The sequence below is a fragment of the Pinus tabuliformis genome, chromosome J (assembly GCF_031772625.1).
Source record: "Pinus tabuliformis cultivar Carrire ecotype Pingquan chromosome J, CPIR1, whole genome shotgun sequence".
Lineage (NCBI taxonomy): Eukaryota > Viridiplantae > Streptophyta > Pinopsida > Pinales > Pinaceae > Pinus > Pinus tabuliformis.
The window spans coordinates 1,353,714,223-1,353,735,364 of NC_142295.1; the positions used below are offsets into that span (position 1 = coordinate 1,353,714,223).

At 36.5% G+C, this 21,142-nt stretch overlaps 1 pseudogene; it reads right to left on the reverse strand.

Annotated features, from left to right (window-relative positions):
• Positions 1 to 20,230: 20,230 nt before the first annotated feature.
• LOC149232389 (ATP synthase subunit gamma, chloroplastic-like) lies at positions 20,231 to 20,841 on the reverse strand (annotated as a pseudogene).
• Between the last annotated feature and the right edge of the window lie 301 nt (positions 20,842 to 21,142).

Below are 21,142 nucleotides of genomic sequence, written 5' to 3' on the forward strand. Positions count from 1 at the left end.
TATATCCTTCTCATTTGCAAAATAAATATCCATTGCTCTCTCGAAAGTGGCCACTGCATTCATAAGGCCAAAGGGAATCTTCACATACATAAAGTTTCCCCAAGGTGTTGGGAAAGTTGTTTTATGTTGATCATCAAGATGCACCATAATTTGGTTATATCCTTAAAAGCCATTGAGCAAAGAAATTCTACTGGAACCAGCTACTTTCTGTAAAATATGATCCATTTTAGGTAGAGGGTAGTTATCTTTGAGTGACACTTTATTCATATTCCTGAAATCTGCACATAGTCTTATTTCTCCTGTCTTTTTCCTTGTTGGCACTAGATTTGACACCAATTTTGAAAATCTTAAAGGCATAATGATTTTAGCATCAATTTTTTTTTTACCTCTTTTTTTATTAAAGGTAAAAGAACTAGATTTACCCTCAGTTTATGCTTGAAATGTTTTCTGGTCCTCTTTGATGGGAATGTTATGTTGTATAATACTGGTATCATATGCCTTTAGATCTTCATAACCCAAAGAAAACAAACTAGGATATTATTTTAGTAGATAAAAATACTTCTATTTTTCATTGGGAGGTAAGGAATTGGATAGCTTTACAATCTTTAGATTTTACCTAGTACCTATATTACAGTCTTCAACCTCAGCTCCTATAGGTTCTATATTTGGCTTTTTAGCCACATCATTAAAATCAAACAACTCTTCTAATCGTACAAAACCCCTTGGAAATAGACTTCAAGTTCTTCTAGATTTTCACCAGTCTCATTCAACGCTATTTCATTCATATCATTATCTACATTGTTATCTGAATCAATATGTATATTCTCAAATTCTTCTTTTATAACTGTAAATTTTTTCGACCTGCTTATCACTACCAAAAACCTGCCAGTATCTAACGTTATTCGAGACAACTGGCCTATGCATCACTTCAACCTCAAATTTTCTATTGGGATGAAAAGCCATCTTAAAGGTACTAGATGACGTAGCCAATGCATCAGCTAAGATATTTTTACCCCTAGGAATTGGAGATAACTAATACTTTGGGAAACACTATAGAAAATCTAAGACAACATTCATGTAGGCCCTTAGTCTAGGGTGTTTAGCCGAGTACTCACCTTTAATTTGATTAATGATGAGTTCTGAATCACCATGTACAAAAATGATTCCTCCCAACATTTTGAAAAGTTACAGTCCTAAAATCAGTGCTTCTTATTTAGCTATATTATTTGTGCATTGGAAATTGAGCTTGTAAGAATATCCCTTTGCTATACCTATTTGTGAGTTTAAAACCCAAACACCTGCCCCTACTCCTTCCTTACTCACTGCCCCATCAAAATACATGTTCCAAAGGGGTTAGCCCTCTTCATCTTCCTTCCCAACATCTAATTTTATCTCCTCTATTTTGCTCAATTCAGTTTTCAAGTCTGGCACTTCCTCTTCTACACATATGTCATTATATAGAATGAAGGAATCCATATATGAAATTAATTGGTTTTTCTTTACTCTTATAATATATTTCGTTAATGCTTCCTTGTACAACCTTCTTTGTTGACCAAAAATAAGAATTGTAGCATATGTCATGTATATCTACAAGGTACCTTGTAATTTTGCTCCACATGATCTTGATAACAACATTCCATATTTGGGAGGTATGTATTACACTACAATGTTCATTACCCAACTCTTTGCTGGGATTTGAGCTAGATTCACACATAAATCCTTGATGAGACCTAAGCATCTTACTTTTCTAGAATGAAACAAATATAAATCTTTGTAGGGTCTTGTTATATATAATCCTAGATTTTCCATAATGACTCTAGGCATAAGATTGTGCAAAGCACCAGAATGAAGCATGGCATTGTGTAGAATGTAGTCATGGATGTTCAAAATAGCATAAAAGGGTGGCACACTACCACCCTGAGACTTCCCTTCAAATTTAGGTCGAAACAATAATTTAGGTTGGTCATCAGTTAAGTTTACTGTGTCTATTCCCTCCCCTATTTTAGTGCCTTCATCACATGAGATCTATATGCATTCTTGTTAATCAATTTTGTCAGAGGAATGGAAATTTTGACCTTAGCTAATTCATTTTCAATACTGAAAGATGTTTGAGGTTTATCAACTTCCTTGATACTTACATCCCTTTTTTGAGAAGTACCCCTTTGAGAATTATCCTTTTCCTGGCTGGTGGAAGGGGAATCACTCTGAATCTTCTTGGGAGGATTTCTTGTGGTCTTATTACTTCTCAAATTGTACTGTTTGTGTACCTCCATGATAGTATTTTCGTATCCCTTTTTATAATCATATGACTCTGCAGGGATGACTTCTAGCTATGATAACAAGAATAGTTCGTGTTCCTCCTTAGTAAAGAAAAGATTGTCTATTTCTTCTTCCCCAAATAGATTTATCTGATTTTCTTCAAGGTCTTCAGATATTGTAGCTTCTTCATCTGCATAATTCTCCTAGAATGGAGGTCTAATTTGTTGCTGATCAGTTGGGCCTCTTTGCTCTTTGTGTTTAATTTGGGGTCGATTCTTCCTAAAATTAGGATTTCTGATTTGACAACCCCTTTAAGTTTCTCCTAGTGGAGCCTTGTCAATTAAACACATCCTTTCCATCATTCTTTCCATGGTTTTAACTAAGGTGTCTAAATTTGCATTTGATGAAGAAGAAGAAGGTTCTTCTTTGATCGTGGCTCTTCTTTGAGCATTTAACCTTGCTCTCTTAGCCAATAAATTTTCTTCCACACTAACAACATTCCTTTGTGTTTCCTCTAGGTTAGCAAATTTTTTTTCCCTCAGTTGATAAGACATATTTGCATGAAAACCATATGGAAATTTGATCAGAGCTAGCCCTGGTGGAGGTTGTATTTCTACTGGAATAGAATTGTAAACATTATTGAATATAGTGCAATAATCTTGAACTCTTTCACTAGGAGCTCTCTTTATACTCTCATAGTCTACTAAGATTTGAAGAGGATTCTTCTTTACTTCCCACCTTGTGATAAAATGTCGATGAAATTGTGGGAGATCTGCAACACTAGCTGTTGGTGATGCCCTAAATCATATCTTAACATGTCCTATCAAACTTTGTGCAAAGAGCCTCATTTTCACATCATCTTCATTAACTTCTTGCAAATCTGAATAATCATTCATTATGCCTATGTGTTGTTGTGTTGTGATTAACCCTATGCTATCAAATTGAGGTATACGACTCTGATAATCCTATGGAATAGCATGAAGTTGTGCTGGTAAGACAAGAGGGGCATATCGAGCTACCATGACTAGTAAATGGGACGATGATGAAACTACAATTGATGAGGATGTTGGGGGTGGTAGAGAAAGTGGGATTATGATTTGAGTTGGTATAAAAGTAGTTAAGATAGTAAATGAAATAGGGACGGTGGAAATAAGAGAAACTGTAGAAAATCCTGTAGATTCACAAGATAATGCAATTTATTAAAGTAAGAGACAAGAATATACTTCTACTCTTTACAGTAGAAGCCCATAAACATCGAGAAAACAATAATCAATAGAGGAAGAGAATCAAAGGCACATAACACAATAAATATTTGGGGAAAGCCGTAGCTCAAAACCCCACTATTTGTTTTGTATTAATCCAAAAAATCAAGAGGAAATTACAATTCTTGTTCTCTCTAAAACAATCCCAGCACTCAACAAATTCAATTCCAACTCATAACAAAGATCAAGTCAAAAGATTAGCCTCTTCACAACTCTCCAAGTATTTATTCTAATGTGTAATTATGGAGGATAGGGAAATAAGGCCTCTAAAAACTGTGAAATCCCTCAAGGGCCAGTTCTTGAATGCATGCACTATCCGTGCAACTCAAAAAATCTAAAACAAATAGTACACTGTCCCTGCACTCTAGTCTCAACTGGGTCTTTCTTAGAAATGATATGCATGAGTTTCTGATGAGTAAATATTCAGTTAACTAGAGTAGCATTGGTCGAGTTCATTAGTGACACCACTGACAATTAACTCACTATTAGTTCTCTCAATCAGTTTGAGAACTAATTTAACCGAATTGACACATGAAACTGAGTCTTCTATTTTACAACTCACAATTAACTCATGCTAGACTCCTAAAAATTAGGGAGAACATACACATGATGACATAAATACTTCCAACTCGAATTTCCTAAGTTAAGTAAGTTTAATAAACTTAATTAACTAATTTTAAGTTGCTATGAGAATATAATTCAAATATAATTCACAGTTTAATTCAAGGACAAAATAAAATGGAATTTCTTGTTGCCATTTCTCAACATAACCTCTCAACAAGAAAGGGATTATCAACTACCCTGATCCTATGTCTATGAAGCTCAAATTTACATTTTCACAATGCCTTTGTCAAGATGTCATCATATTTCTCCTTCATGGGAATGTAATCTAATAACATGATCCGCCTCAATACACAATCTTTGAGATGATGATACCAGATATCAATATGCTTGGACTGATCATGAAAGACATGATTAGCCTCTTTAGTGCGCTTTCTTCACTCTCTGGAAGACTCTACCTGAGTGGATGTATCCACTCTCTGAGCCTCTACGTGTGGCTACTCCACATCAATCTGAGGCCCCTCAACCTTAGGAGCTAAAAGCTCTTCATTCGTATGTAGCTCAAGCTCCCTCTTAAGGGATACTCACATGGCCTTCTCCTCATCGAACCTGATATCCCTACAAACCACTGTCAACTAATTGGTTGACATGTACACCCGATAGTTGTGGGGTGTATTAGTGTACCCCAGAAAGATCCCCAACTCTGTTGTTAGCTCAAGCTTCTTTCGTGCATCTTTGGTCACATGGAAATAAACTGATGACCCAAAAATCCTGAAGTGACCAACATCTGGCCTTTGACCGGAATAAGCCTCCTTTGGTGTCTTCATCTCAAGTATCTGATGTGGGTTACGATTTTGAACATAAACCAATGTGTTGCATGCATCAACCCACTAGTGTAGTGGTAGGCCTTGATCATGCAACATCGCCCTTGCTGCCCCAAGTATGCTCCTGTTCTTCCTCTCGGCAACCCCATTCTGTTGAGGGTTATGGGGTGCCTTCACCTCTCATTTAATCCCTTCTGCTGCATAGAAGTTCTTAAACTCATTGGAGACATACTCACCACCGTTAAACCTCTGTAGAGATTTAACCTTCTTTCCAGACTCTTTCTCTACCAATGCTTTGAACTCACAAAACTTTGTGAAAGTTTGATCCTTTTTCTCCATAAAAAATACCCAACATTTATGATAATAGTCATCAACAAATATAATATAATACCTATGTTTGGTTGTGGATGCTGTTGAGAATGGTCCATACACATCTGAATGGACACTCTTTAGAATAGACTTTGCTCGACTGTCTATGTCTCAAAAGGAAGACTTGGTGTATTTTCCCAAAATACAACCCTTGCATGTATCAAATTTCTCAAGCGTACCTTTGGGAAGAACGGTAGAGATTTTCTACAATATCTTCAAAGCCCCATGATACAAGTGGCCCAATCGTCTGTGCCACAACACGTCAATGCTCAGCTCAACATATTTTCTGCTTTTGAACTCAAAGCAGCACAATCCTCTACCTCTATATTATAGATATTATGAACTTTAATCCATATCTTCTTTACTTGACCGGTGGCTATGTGTCGAAGGAACACCTTTCCTTTCGAAAATATCACATCATAGCCTCTATCCTTAAGCATGGAAATGGATACCAAGTTCTTCGTCAGTCCAGGTACATGCATAACATTCTTCAAGGTGAGTGGAGCCACATGCTCCCTCTAAAAAGTAATAGTGCCCACACCACTAACATTATACTTACTATCATCACCGATCTCGTTATGCATCTTGAGATCTTTCTCCTCTAGTTCACTAAATAAATGTTTGTCGCCAGTCATGTGGAATGAAGCTCCACTATCTATGTACCAAACACTTCCCATCATTGAAGACACCATTCATATAATGAGGGAAAGTTCCAATTCAAATTGGGAGGCCAAAGCCTCAACCACCACTCCTCCTAAGGACTTCTCCTTGGACTTATTCAATGGACAATTTGTAGCAAAGTGTCCCATCTTGTGACAATGAAAGAATTTAACTTTCGTCATGTCATTCTTCTTACCTCCATGATAAGAATCTGATTTGGAATGGTAAATTTTACCTTTCCCCTTCCTCGCCTTAATCTCTAAGGCACAGTTCTCTTCATCATCAGTTTTTGATGAAGATCCATCCCTGGTGTTCCTCCTGATCTCATCCTACATCAAATCCAACCGTAGTCGTTCCCAATCTCGCAGCTTCTCCCAACCATTGATAGAGTCCTGATAACTATGCCAACTCTTTGGTAGTCAAAGAAGAGCAAGGTTCACCATATCCTCCTTGACAACCATGATTCCAACACTTCCAATTTCATCCCAACATTGAGTGACCTTGGTCAAGTATTTCAGAATTGTCTCGCCTTTCTCCATCTTGATTTTATGAAGTTTATCCTTCAGTGCCAACTTCCTTTGATCATTGTTATTATGATACAAGTCCATAAATTTTTTCCACATAGCATGCGGGGTTTCCTTTCCATGGAGACTCTAGAAAATATGATCTTGAACTCCCTCAAGGATTATCTTCCTTGCCTTCACCACACACTTCTCTACTCAACCAAGTTTTTTGCATCAGTAGCTGTTGGCATAGGAATTTCTTGTTCAACAAATTCCTTGAAGCCATTGTCCTCTAGTACAACCTCCATCCTGTCCCTCCAGGTTATGAAATTTGAGCTTCCTTCCAAGGCATACTCAAGCCTGAACCCATGGAACACCATCTTCCGATCCTAAAGTATGTATTGCAAATTCAAATTTCACTTGTAACCCAGAAACTCAAAACTTCGAAATCTCCTCTAGTATACTATTCTTAGCTCTGATACCATGTAGAAAATTCTATAGATTCACAAGCTAATGCAATTTTCTAAAGCAAGAGATAATAATCTACTTCTACTATTGACAACAAAATCCCATAAACATCGAGAAAACAATAATCAATAGAGGAAGAGAATCAAAGGCACATAACACAATAAATATTCGAAGAAATCCACAACTCAAAACCCCACTATATGTTTTGTATTAATCTAGAAAATCAAGATGAAATTACAATGCTTGTTCTCTATAGAAAAATCCTTGCACTCAGTAAATTCAACCTCCAACTCATAAGAAATATCAAGGCCAAATCTTAGCCTCTTCACAAGCTCTCCAAGTCTCTATTCCAATGCGTAATTCCTATAGAGGATATCTTGTATTTAAAGGGAAATAAAGCCTCTAAAAACTGCGCAACCCCTCAAGGGTTAGTTCTTGAATGCATGCATTATTAGTGCAACTCAAAAAATCTAAAACGAATACTACACTCTCCCTACACTCTAGACTCAACTGGGTCTTTCTTAGAATCGACATGCATGAGTTTTTGATGAGTAAATATTCAGTTAACTAGAGTAGCAATGGTGGAGTTAATTAGTGACACCACTGATAGTTAACTCATTATTAGTTCTCTCAATCAGTTTGAGAACTAATTTAACTGAACTCGCTCATGAAATTGAGTCTTCTATTTTACAACTCACAATTAATTCATATTGGACTCCTACAAAGTAGGGAGAACATACACATGACGACAGAAAGACTTCCAACTCGGATTTCCTAGGTTAAGTAAGTTTAATAAACTTAATTAACTAATTTTAGGTTACTATGAGAATAGAATTTGAATTTAATTCACAGTTTAATTCAAGGAAAAATTAAATAGGAATTTCTTGTTGCCATTTCTCAACAGAAACCACTGGAGGGGTGGGTGATGGGGCCGAAAAAGAAAAAATAATTGATTGGTCAGTAAATGATTTCTAAGCAGCCAAATTTAATTCAGTCACCAAATCTTCAAGTATATTAAACTGTTTTATAACATCTTCATTAGAATCTAAAATGTCAGGTTGATATGTTGAGATGTAAGGTTTCAAAAGATTTTCATCAAAAACTTATCTCAGGGACAAAACTTTCTAACTTGGTTCAGAAAAGATTGTGCTCAAAAGGTAAGTCAAATTCAATATCTTATACACTTATGAAACATTCAAGGAGAGAATTAACTCTTGGAAATTGATTATTGCTTGCCTGGATTTCATAAAAACTCTTCTTCCTAATAAGTTTCTCAATATTATTCACAATTTTAGGTGGGCTAGGATTTGGATGGGATCTAGTGTAGATCTTTCTGGGAGCTAGATCTCTAATAGATTATTTACATATAAATATATGCACAAAATATGGGTGTAAAAACAACCTTACTAGGATTTATTTCATAGTTACACACTGGAAACAACTTTGAGCTTTGAAAAAAGTATTTACAAGGGAAAAATATAGCTTGTATCAGGTTTTGGTCTCTAGTATGGTGACTAGAATGTTATCACTCCGTAATTTCCCTAGGATGTGTAGAGAAACCCATAGGTAACCAAAAAACCACTTGCAAAGCTAGGATCTAGCCCTTACATCTTTAGAGAGGGGTCTCTCTTTTTTATTTAGATTTTTGTTTTAAGATATTAGGCTATTTATTGATTTTTGAGGTTGATTTTTCAAAGATTTGGTTGAAAATTGTAGGGAAAGACCATTGGGCATGGAGTCATGAGTGTTTGTATGATCAAATACAAAAATAATAGAGCATTTGTAATAAGGGAGGATAGGCAAACTTTTGGATCTTTCAAAGTATTTATGGTGTGCATGGGATGAATATGATTTAAGTTCAATTAAATATAGTGCATACTAGGATGAATTATATACTTAACATCAGAATGAGAACATGGACATTTTTTACAAGCCAGAGCAAACTACACTTAAGTAAATTCATCCCTTTACCTTATTGAAACAATAAGGACAAAAAGACATGGAAAACTAAGAAAATAACAATTTCACATGAAAAGGAACATCACCAATTGCTTGACACAGGAATCCTGGAACAAAACTCTCTATATTATTGCAAATTTATCACTTTAGTACAACTTACATCAAAATATTTTCTTTATTCATACATGTTCCAACCTTTTCTAAGTCCTTTTACTAAGTATTTACAGAAACATTTTACATCTCATATTGGACTTCAAAATAAAATAGATTTACAAAATAATATTTGTTAAAGACACATATATTTTAGATATAGAAGAAGAACATAAGGAAAGTCTAGTAAAATTTTCCATGTTGCTGAGGCTTTTAAGGAATCTGATGCTTACTATGGCTATTTTGTTGCAAACGTTGTTTCTTTGCTGTCAAAATTCAGGGTTTCAGTTGTACTTACTTGATCAACTCTAGAAATTGGTCCCACCTTTCTTCATTTGGGATAGAAAAGTTTATCATGTTTCTAAACCTTTCATCCACTTTAGTCTAAATGTGAAAAGTTGGCTTGTTGAGAAAAAAAGTGATGAATCTCATGTTGAATATTTCAATCAAACTGTAGGAACTCTATAAATGCTTCTCCACTAATAACTCCTTTGGCCTTTACAAACTTTGAAGCATCAACAACTATGTTACACAGTTGTTCCTGGTAATTTTCTAATGCAATCAATTTTCCATTAGAATTCCTTAGAGTAAGTAGATCGTTTTCTTGTAGTAATGTGAACTTTCTATTGAATCTTATGACTTGCAACTCGGGCTCTTTACATTTGTTCTCTAGCTGTATCATCAAATTCTTTTTCGTTAAAACTCTTTTAAACTCCATTATTGTTGTTGTCTTATCTGGAATGTTTAGGTCCTCTAATTCATCCTTGGTCTTAGAGTTTAATAACTTAATAATATTTTTTGCCTCTTCTGGTATGTGCTCCAAATCTGCTTTATTGTTGATTTAACTCTTTTCATAAGTTATTCTTGCTCAAAATTGATTTGAATTGATGAACACATATATGTTATATTAGCATTTATATTCTTCCAAATGTTATTTTTGGTCTCTGCCAACATCTGAATGATAAAATATTGGTATTCATATTTTTGAATTTGCTGAATGAGCTTGAAGTTCTTCTGCACTTATGTTAAATAGGAATTATCAATTACTTTTATTCTCCTCCATTCAAATCAATGTTGTTGATAACTTCTCTTTCTCTGCCTTAACTGGTGATAAGTCTTCCAAAGCTTTAGCAATCTTTTCTATAGAATCTGAAAATGTTGCCTTTACTGAAGTATCTACTGCTGTACCAGTGCCTGATGTAGATGTCTATACTTCTTCCCACTATTATTTTTCTCTTAACAATGTTTCCATGTCCTGCTCCATTTTCTGTATTTGTGCATTATTCTCAACAACTATTGCAAATAATTTATCCCTTCCCATTTCTATCCTAGCAACTTCTTTAGTTTGATGATGTTCTATGGATGGTAGCTTGAGTTTCTTTCTTAATGTTTGAATATCTGCCTCTTTTCGCTTTATAAGCTCTTAGGCTTCCCTGATATTAGTAGGGTCATGTCCTAGATTTATTATCAAATCTTCTAGAGATTTAATTATGTTTTATTTAGCAAATGAGGACACCTTGTCAATGTTCAACTGAGAATGTATGTTGTTCAAGGATGATTGTAATCTGGAAACAATCATGGCTGAATTGGTGATTGTTGAAAAGATCATCTTCCCTGTTTTCTTGTGTAAATCGATTTGAGTGATTTCATGTATCTTCTTTGTATCAATTGAGAAAATGGAGGCTTTGTAGTCTTTAGCACTCCTTGGATCTGGAACTAAAGGTTCCATGAAGGCCATTTGGAACTTCCCTTTCTCTGAGTGGAATGCAGAGAGAAATCTATGATGTGTTTTCATTGTCTTCTTCCAAAATTTTGAGTAAGTTGAAGCCTTTAAAGCTTTATTTTTCAACTTTATACCCCTGTACCTTGAAATTATACTTTTCTGAGTTAAAATTTGAGTACTAGAAGATACTAGAGATTGAACTGTTGATTTTACAGTAGGTGACTAAATTATTTCTTTTGCTTGATTAAAAGGAGTGATAGGAGTTTCTGTCAAAACTACTATGGTCGGCTGTTGTGTATCCATTTTGTTATAGCTCTGACCCAGAAATATAACCTAAGAATAAGAAGATAGAAATATATATAAATGCTTCTTTATTATCAAAACCCTTAAGGTAGGGCAACACCATACATTCACTCCTTAAGGAAGGAGAACACTCCACAAGCCATATGCCTGTTCATACAATAATTCTTCACTATCTCCATGTGGAGTCTCTAGCCTCTATATAGGCCTCATACATACAATACCATGGGTCATTACCATGGTTCCCTCATACCATCAACTAATACCATGGGCCCATTACATTATTACTAACTACTTGTGGTCCCTTACATGATGTGGGTTAACCACCTTATTTATTACTATGGCCCATCCCATTATTACATTATTACCTTGGGTACCTCCCTTGGTACCCCATATTATCCCCCCTAGGTATATAACATTCCACCCCCCTAAGCATGTTTCGTCCCCGAAACATGGGAAGAACATAAATAATAAGATCTACTCAAAAGAGTAGTCCACTGGTACCATGCACATGCATCTAGCCATCCAAGAGAAAGGTGAACCCTCGATCTCACTGGTGCCTCGCTCGGTTGAGATGGAAGTTGACCGTGGTAGCTCTTTTGTTTGTAGTAGGTGGATCGTCGCTCCTTGCTATCCGTCATATGGGGGTTGTTGTCCTTGTGGCTAATTGGTTGCCATCTTGTTGGTTGTTGTCTTGCGGGGTGATGTGGGTGATGATATGTTGAAGTTTTAACCCACGGTGTCTTTTTCTTTAATTCACCCTGCTGTGGTGCCTGTTGTGGTGTCTTCTTTTTCAATATGACTTCAACCACTGAGCCCTCCTCTAATGTATCATCACCTGTAACCTTTTCTTCTTCAGCCTCTGTTTATGTTTGATTGTTGATCATCAAAGGCTCATCATCTGATATGTTAGTCCCTGGAACATCTTCTGCTTCAGCCTCCATGTGCTCTACCTGTTTATGATGGAAATATCCTATAATGTAATTTTCTTCTTTTTATACCATAGTTTCAGGAATTTCTTCTGCACATTAATATTGATAGTACCCACTAATTCCATCCAAGGGTATCCCAAAACAACATCTATGTTATCCATATCTGAAGCATAAAAATCACCATGTAACACATATTTATCCATATAAATCTTCAAATCCTTGTACACTTGAACATCCTCATTATCAACTTGTGTAGTTTTAATGAGTTTTTCTGGAACTTGCAATCTGTTTGCCAAATTAACACTTATAAGATTTTGCTTGCAACTAGGATTTATAGTCACAACGATTTTCTCCTTCTGAATCAATCCATGAACCTGCAATAAGGAGACACCCGTAGCAATTAACCCCTTATGTGTCTCATTCTCCTTTTTTCTAGCACGAGACCATTTGTCTAAAAGGACTTTTTCAAATTCTACATCTGAGAGTTTGGTCAACTGTTTGTCATCAAGTGAGAGATACCATTTGTAAGTCTCATCTTTGAAAGCCAACCACCATGAATCCCTCCATTGGTTTTTCCATACCCACTTCTATTTTTTTATGCATTCTTCAATAGTAGGACCATCATCTTTTTCTGTAAAGTATAGAGGCTTGCTAGAAGCCATGAATGGGTTGGACAAAAAATTCACTTACTTGGCAAAAATTTGAAAATGTCACAGTTTCGTCAATATTGCTCAGAATCTCTATTATAACATGTTTTTGGAAATGGAACAACCATTCTGCATCTGTCCATGTGATAGAAATCCTGATCCAGGCACTCGAATTCCAGATCTGCGTTGCAACTCTCCCGCCGTCACCAAAATTTCTGCAAAAAAGAGCTGATTTTAAATCAACGATATCTCCCTGATCCGGACTCCGATTCGACTGATTTGTTTTTTGAAATTGGGTAATTTTTCTCAAAAAATTCAGATCTACAATTAGATTTTGTAGATCTTGCACCAGGACGTCTAGATCTGCGCCGCAAACTCGCTGCCCTGAAAATTGTCTGCAACCCCACTGATTTTTAGATCAGTGATATCTCCTTCATCCGAACTCCGATTCAACTGATTTTTTTTTTGAATTCAACTATTTTTGCACAAAGAATCCAGATATGTAATTATATTTTACAGATCTTGCACCAAAATGTACATATATGACCTGCAAAGTCGCTGCCCCCGAAACCCTGCAAAAAATAAAAAAAATCTCCACCTTTTGTGCCCAAGAAAGAGCTCTGATACCACTTGTTATAGCTCTGACCCAGAAATATTATGATAATAGAAATAACCCAAGAATAAAAAGATAGAAATATATAGAAATGCTTTTTTATTATCAAAACCCTTAAGGTAGGGCAACACCATAAATTCACTCCTTAAGGAAGGAGAACACTCCACAAGCCATATGCCTGTTCATAAAATAATTCTTCACTATCTCCATGTGGAGTCTCTAGCCTCTATATAGGCCTCATACATACAATACCATGGGTCATTACCATGGTTCCCTCATACCATCAACTAATACCATGGGCCCATTACATTATTACTAACTACTTATGGTCCCTTACATGATGTGGGTTAACCACCTTATTTATTACTATGGCCCATCCCATTATTACATTATTACCTTGGGTACCTCCCTTGGTACCCCATATTATCCCCCCTAGGTATATAACACATTTCTTCTAGAGATTCATCTTAGATAGTAATCACCAGAGGATCAACTTGAGGGTCTGATTTTTGAGTATTATTTGGGTCCTTCCTTTTTCTTTTAAAAACAATAAATTATGCACCTTATGTTTCAGAGTCAGTAGGGGACATGGAATCTCTCTCCCTTTTTCCTTCCTTTTCCTTATGAATAGGTGTCTACATGGATGACTGACAAACCATTCGTTCTCCAACTTATTGTAAAGTTCCCTCTATCCATTCTTCTTGGTTAGCATACTGTTCAATTTTGGACCTTGGTGTATGTGCATAGGAAGTACTCTTTTGTTCCAATCTAATTTTTGAAATGATCCCTGGAGGGTCATAACACCAAGAGAAACTAGTTTTAAATTTCATTTGAATTAAAATAGCTTCCACCTCCTTTGTTGCAGCTCTAGTGTTGATAATATAAGGACCTATATTAGACTTTAGCTTGAACTTTGCTTTCTTTTTGTGGGATACAAAGTGAAACTCATCCATATTTAACATTTGTCTAGTGTATTATAATGCAAATATTTTGACTAGTACAAACATTGGTAACCTGTAAGGTGGTAACTCTGATCCATATATTATAATTTCAGTATAATTTTGGTATAAATACCAATCTCCAACCTTTTATTACTCTGACAAGTGTAATACTTCTTTATCTCTAGTGAAATCCTTGGGTTCACATCGCTGCTACAAGCATAATGAGGTATGTAGAAACTTATCAACAAAATCAGTGTAAGTATACTCTTCTGAGTTATTTCTAACCAGAGAAGTCTGGTGAATCACTAATAAAGGATTTACCTCATTATCTGTCTTCTATAAATGAAATTTGAACCTGTCCAACTGATGAAATAACATAAGATAAATCGATACCGACTGACATTTGAAAACACCTTCAGATTTGAAATTTACAGTTTGATCTTACATTGCATTGGACAGAAATTTACTGTAATTGAAAATAATGGAGGAATTTTTCCCAACTGCAAAAATTGACAAAATCCCAGAACTATTTCATCTACCCATTGATCAATGTAATACCCAAGCAGTCGGGTTGCCATAGAAATTTCTTTTTTGGAGATTTCTGGGAAGATCAAGACTGGGTATGGGGGATTGGTCCGGGGTAATTCAACATTTTCAGGAAGGAAACATTCGAAGATTTGCACTCTCTAAGGGAAAGTTAGATTTTTGTATAATTCCATCAATGCATCGGCTGAGAAAGGATGATGGGAAGCTAGGTATTCAAGTTGCAGGGCCTAGAAAATACTTTAAGGGTAAATGGAGAAGATGACTTTATTATTTTGGGAAATAATAACTTTTTGGCTTGGTAGGTATCAGAGATGGCACCAAGTGGAGAATTCAGAAAAAAAATGAGTTTGGGGGAAAATAAACTGAGGGAGAAGGGATTCCTAAATGTTCATATCATCACTTTTGTCAAGGAATTTTTGTTTGGACCAGTTGTAAATTTCGTAAAGGTCAAATTCACAATGGGTCTCGATAATTTTATATTGGGTGTCGATTAGAGGGGATTTATCAAAATTGGGGAAAGGGGGAATCATGGGATTTTTCTCTAGAACTTTCCCCTTTCCTTTGCATGTCAAAAAGTGGGAAATGGAACAATAGGAAGGTGAAAAATAGTATCAGAATGTGCTTGATAGAAAGAATTCTGAAGGACAAGGTTACCCGGGTGAAATTTGGTTGACTTTGGGAAGGAAAGATTGTTGTATAATGTTGACAGTTGGTGGCAGCTCAATCTTCGACCTTTAAAATCAATGGTCTGGTGAATGGAGAAAATTGCAGGCTTCCAAGGGTTTTTATTGCGGTTTGATTGATTGTATAACGAAAAACTTAACGTTATGGAGCGGGGGGAATTTATTGAGAAAACAGATAAACAATGGGAAATTTAAATGCAACAATGTTCAATATGGATTTGGCGGTAAATATTAGACGTTGAATGACTAGTCAATGTGGAGGTGGTGATGTGGCATGAAAAACGGCAGGAGTAGAGTGGCAGATGAGAATACACGTGGCAATAGTGAAGTGGCAGATGTAACAGATATTTGGTGATAGATGGCAGTATTTCAGGGGGGGTGTAGGTGGTAAGTAGTTTCGAGAGGGCACCCCCTAAAATTATCCAAAAGCCACCACATCACCCCAAGTGGTTTGGGCGGAAACCATTTTTTGGGTCTTTGCCCTGTGTTAATCATCGGGAGAGTAGGGGAGGGGGAAAAATTATCCCTCCACCCTAGATCTTGGTGGGATTGATCTGGGCCACCGGTTTGAAAGCATCGTTTAACCACAAGCAACAAAGAACCTTGTCATATTATTTCATAACATAATAAAATTATAACCAAAGTTTAAAAATATTGCATAAAATTGACATTTATAACTTTAAAGCAACATTTTGATTGGCTCGCTATAGGGGCTTATTTTTTATTTTCTAATTTATTTTATTCTTTTCTTTTGTTTTCACACACACACACACACCCATATATATATATATATATATATATATATATTTATTTTTTTTTTTTTTTTTTTTTTTTTCTTTTTTTATCCCCCATTTATTTCTTTTTCCTTTTTTGTTCTCTTTTTTTCATATTTTTTTTATTTTTATTCTTTCTTTGAACTTTTGAAAATAATTTGCAGAATGTAATAATTATTTACAACTTCTCGTGGGAGAAAATCAACAGATAATCATCAATTGATCCTATAAATTATAGGACCCTAACACTGCTCTCAACATCATAACATCCATTACACAATAAGGCATCTCAGAAATGCTTCTGTTGGTGGTGTAAACATCCATCAAACAATGTAGCACCTTCCTCAGAATCAGACCAAATCTACCATAACGAACCAGTTGGAAATAGATCTACCTACAACATTCTCACAACGGTGTGCAAGTGGATGTAACGGTACCTTGTTTCTCTCAAATGCTAAATTGCAACAACCCTGGTGAAAATTCCATGTAATCAAAGTTAATAAAGGAAAAATAATAACCACGGTTTATGGGACACTTATTCTAAGCTGAATGTTGGGAAAGAACATAGTGATGGGGATCACTTGTGGTTGATTAATAGGTATGGAGATTGGAAAAGACAATGGCTAAAGCTTTGGAAAGGAAAAAAAAAAAATTGGCACATTTTTCTATGAAAGTAATGGAAATTAGGAGAAACATGAGGTGAAAAGTCAGAGGTTGCATGCGAGGAGGAAATTGAAGGAAAATAATGGAAAATGAAGAAAATAGAGACCTAATTAATAAAAAGGCTTCTAAGGATAAGTTTGTAACCTTTTGTCTATTTAGTTTTGGGAGCTCTCTAATTATTCTCTCTCTCTCTCTTACTCTTGGACACTTAGAGTTTTCTTGGAGCACTCTTGGAGGTTGTGGCATACTTGGTGTTTTGGTGCAAGAAGGTAAAGGAAGAGCATGAAATCAAAACAGGACATCGGGATTAAAAACTACAACCGGGTTTTCTTGTAGATACCGAGTTGAATGTATGTTTTCCTCACTATTTTTGGCATGCATGGCATATGCATGTGGTTTATTGGTCATGATCTGTCACTAGAATGGAGGATTATTTGGATTGACAGTGGATTTGCCTAGACTTTCGATTTCATCGATAGCCATCATATTATGGGTTTATTTCTTTATTTTTTTGGTTGGTTCTCATCTTTCCTTAGCTTGGCTTGACTTACTAGTTCCTGGAAGCCCTGGTTGGACAAATGCTCTAGAAGCCCTGTAACAACTTGGGTTGAGTTAGTAGTCCTAGAACCCTTGGTTAGACAAATTCTCTAGATGCCATAGGTGGGTTGAGTTATTAGTCCTGAAAGCCTTGGTTGGAACAAACACTCTGGAACCTTGGAAGGCTTGGGTAGAAACCAATCTAATGATGGTTTCAGTGATGTCTAATTGTGAGGTGGAATCACTGTTTGATGGGTTGAGGTGGTTGGCCTCTGGAACCCATGGATGGTTTTGGATTGATGTGTTTAATGTGATCCCACATTCATACTTGGAATATGGCATGGTGGTGACTAGCTGAAGAGAGTTTTCGCTCAACCATATCTACGGTCGGGTGGTTTGTGGAAGTCACATAACTAGTTGGCCTTTTCATCATTAATACGAGGTTATTTCTCCTTGTTATTTTATGAGTATTACATTCATTTATATTTGGATTATATGGCTATTTTTTATTTGGTATTTTTGTCCCTATTATGCTGGTTATGAATATGCATTATGACAGTGGCTACATATGGCTCTCATCATGTTTTTACTTGTATATGAAGGATCAATGTATCTATGACCTAATGGATGAAATTGTAGCTAATGTGTTGAGGAATCAATGGTTCTTAGTGATTCTTAGAAGAGTATGAGAACCCTTTGCTTAGATCTGTTGTTTACACCTGTAGATTACATATTTGTGATATGTTTGAAAAACTTCATTCATGGCTGGTAGGGGTGCAGTCAAGGGCTTGTTCAAGTATTTTCAATTGCATCATTGTTTCATTATTATCTTTCTGTTCTGAAGGTGTCATTCAATTATGGTCAGTGAGCTGGGTTGTGAGCCTAAAAAAGTGGCTCAAATCTCAGGGATGCTGGCACAACATTAAGAAAAGTAGTCCCTGGACACTGGCATGCCTTGTAATGAGAGAGTCCAGAGCCTCCTCGATGCTGCCAGGTGCATGGCATGGGAGTGTACAGAGAACAAGAGGTTTAAAAATTCAATGGGACCCAATGATTGGTTACCAGAAGTGTTGGGATGGTTCTTAGGCGTCCTGTAGATGATGTGGAAGGTTTGTATGATGTGTTTTTGTCGATTCCATTTCATTAAGGTCACCTAGGAGGGTGAATCCAATCATAGTAGCCTTTCATCAATTTTTTACCTCAGTTGGCCAATTACTTGGGTATATGTGGGAGGAGGGTGTCACAGAGTGGTATTAGAGCATGGTTCACCCCTCAGACTGGATGGGACGTGTGTTGGTCATGCATTCACGCTAGTTTCATGTGTGTCTCTTTTTTGTAGGACTATATGCTTGTTACATTTGTATGGTATGAGTCATGGTTATAGTGATGCTTCCATGGAAAGTTGATTGTGTTGATGTCGAGTGTGTCGTTATGAGTGCATGGTTGATTATGAATTTCTTATGCATGTTAATGTTCACATGAGATCAAGTGTACAGTGATGTGGTGGTTTTTGTCATGCATGAGGTCATGGTATGTGTAGTTGATATGGTCATGCATTGATGACTAGACTCTAACTTGAATGATGGGTACATGGTTATATGCTTAGGTATTATGTTTCAATATGTTGTCATGATTATGTTATACATGCATCACGCTGATTTGTTGATCTGTAGATGAGATATCCTCCTAGAATTATGCTAAGGTATGTTGGTTTATTGTGATTTTGTTTACCTGACATGAGATGCTTGCAGGAAGAATATCAAAGATGACTAGCAAGATGGTAGACTACAGTTCCCGAGACTCTCCCTATGGGTCAGATGAGCATCATGATGTTGGGAATTCTTCTAATTTGGTAGATACACTGAGAAGTTGAAAGGAATAAATAAGGAGTTGTAAGGTAGACAATGACAGAATCATACAAGCACAAGAGAAAATAGCAGAGGTAGATGCAATGATACTTCAGAGTTTTTTAGAATTGCAACGACAGGGACCACTTCCGATCAACCAAGAGTAGGAGGATAAAAATAATGGGGAATATGGCAGTAGATTACATGGTTGTCACATGTCAGATAGAAATGACATGGTTAGATATGGCAGATTGTTGGATACTCCAGAAAGGAGAGGCGATAAACACAAGTACCATTCTAGTTTTGGTTCTGACGCACATGATGATCAACATTGTTATCATCCTTATAGAAGGAGTGATAGGGGGTATTTTCCAGATGAGTTTGATCTGAATGGAAATTCTCCCATGGTATTTTCCCACCCATGGTATTTACCCGTGGCAATGTAACTAAAAAAAGTTATAAATAACAAGCCTCTTTTCGTAAGAGGACATAGGGTCCAACACAATGTAGTTGCAACTATAATCTTCTAATCTAATAAAAGTTGGTTCATGATTTACTTTTCTGGTTTGGTTTATTTTTGTTTTTTTATTGGTGTGGAAATTACTCAGATCTTGGGGCCCTTTCCAAGATCTGGATCAGTGGTATTAGCGTGGGTTATGAATCCATGGAATTTGGGATTTGCATAGCAAGGATTCATCATTCAAGCTCTCATGGAATCCCTATTCATTGGGTTGGAGGATTCAAAGGCATTATCCACCACTGAGAAACTTGGGTACTCTCATTTCTTTTCTGTTTTCTTTGGTTCTTGGTGTTCACTCAACCAAGGGGAAGTGTGTTCATGGAATTCCACATTGTGCTCTCCAAGGGTTTGTTGGGCTTCTGGAGTACTTGAGTCTATCATTTTAGTGGCTTTGGATATTTTTTTCAGGCTTGGATTTGTGTTTATTGCCCTGCTGAGTGTCCAGTGCTCTGCAACTGCATTCAATATCACGAAGACCTTGGTTAAATTTCTAGAATACAAAAAATTCAATCATGATATCTCGTGGATGAAGCTGGCGATTGAGATCAATAGTCAACAGATGATCACAGTCCAGGGTGTTGGCTCCCACAACGATCTCTAAAATCTCTCCCGTGATCTTGGCCTGTCACTGCCTGTTATAATTTACTGACAGTGACTGCTTCAGCTCCTTGACATTGCCTCTGGCATTGCTCATGGCATTCATCCTGTTCGCCAGCATGCTGGTGAGTGAGTCTCAAAGCGCATGTAGAATCTGGGTGTTGAGATAAAGAGGGAGTAAGGCGTCCAGAATCTGAACGTGGTCTTGCTCGAAAAGGAGGACTGGGGAGAATATGACATCAGGGTTCGAACCATTTCTATCTCAACGTTGGGCCTCTGTTCCTTTGTCGTAAGCCTGAACATATCGTCCTCGGAGGAATCAACAAAGACGTTGTTGATATCACAGACCTCACCCTTGGGGGAAAGTGGCAGGAGCATGTGAATGATCAACTCGAATTTAATTAGCAACATGAATTTTGTATAAAGGAGTTTGACCTTGTCAACTGCTTTTCTAACCTCATGCCCCTCTAACCTTTCTTTTACTAGTGCCTTCATACCTGGCATCCTGACAGCCTTAGTCAGTGTTAGTGGTGCTGGAAAAACCACTTTAATGGATGTTCTTGCAAGAAGAAAAACTGGAGGTTGCATTGAAGGGACCATCAATATATATGGTTATACCAAGAAACAAGAAACCTTTGCTCGTGTACCGGGCTATTGTCAGCCAAACAATATCCATTCTTATTTTGTGACAATATATGAATCTCTCCTCTGTTTAGCATGACTTCATCTGCCTTCATAGGTGTTTGGTCAATTTAGTGTGATCTAAATTTCTATTTATAATGTCAGCCCGGGGTTCGTAAACTGA